General features: G+C 53.8%; 1 protein-coding gene across 1 annotated transcript in view; it reads right to left on the reverse strand.

Moving 5' to 3' along the window:
* SVOP (SV2 related protein) overlaps positions 1–871 on the reverse strand; it is a 52,016-nt gene that overhangs the window by 13,411 nt on the left and 37,734 nt on the right. The gene's annotated exons all lie outside the window — the stretch shown is intronic.

Here is an 871-nt window from a genome sequence, read left to right on the forward strand (position 1 = left end):
GGAAGGGGGGTGGCAGAGGGGCCGCCACAGCGTCCCATGTTGCTCTAAAGCTGGCCATACATTATGTGAATTTCGGCCAGTTCTTTAGGAAGCCGCCAAAATTAGCAGTTGGCACCCTTTAAGCTGGCATCCCTGAATAAGCTGATCGAAGAGGCCTGTTGGAAAATCTTCAAATGAACAGAGCCGGCAGTCAATGAAGTCATTTGAAAGACCCAAACTCAAAAATGTAAAAATATATTTCATTGTAAGTTTAAAACATTCATTTAAAGTGACATTAAAGTCAAAAGTTTTTTCCCGGGGGCGTGGCTTATCTATGGCGGCGTGAGGAAGCACATTGCTTGAGCTCTGCTACCCCAAGAGACTTTTTCAGCTGATCGAGACATCTTTTCAACCCGTTATTGATGTCGTTTAAGGGCAAAACTCGCTCTGACAACAGCCAGCGCTCACAGACCTCTCTGCAGCGCTACCTCTCATCTCCAGCGCAGACAACCCGCAGCTCCTCCAGGACGGCCATGGCGTCTGACATGCAGGGTAAGGCCTCGGGACATGCTTCACCATCCCATCCCTGTGACGCCCACGCCCCGGACGCCTCCATTCCGCTGCGGGCATCCTCCTCTACCCCCGATCCCAGCCCGATCGAGGACCCGGTCATCCCGCTTACCATGTCCTCACAGCCACACTCGGACACGGCCGCGGCCCTGTCCGCAGGGGAGATTTCCTCCATTCTCCTCTCTCTTCCCACGCGCCAAGACATGGCCGCCCTTGTAGCCAAAATGGAGGCCGCACTCAGGAAAGATATAGCTGGCATTAGCAGCACGGTCTCCCGGCTAGAAACGGAGGTCACCACCCTGTCCACGGGACAGACCCATTT

Source organism: Nanorana parkeri, unplaced genomic scaffold (assembly GCF_000935625.1).
Source record: "Nanorana parkeri isolate BGI_ZX_2015 unplaced genomic scaffold, ASM93562v1 scaffold18, whole genome shotgun sequence".
In the NCBI taxonomy this organism is placed as follows: domain Eukaryota; kingdom Metazoa; phylum Chordata; class Amphibia; order Anura; family Dicroglossidae; genus Nanorana; species Nanorana parkeri.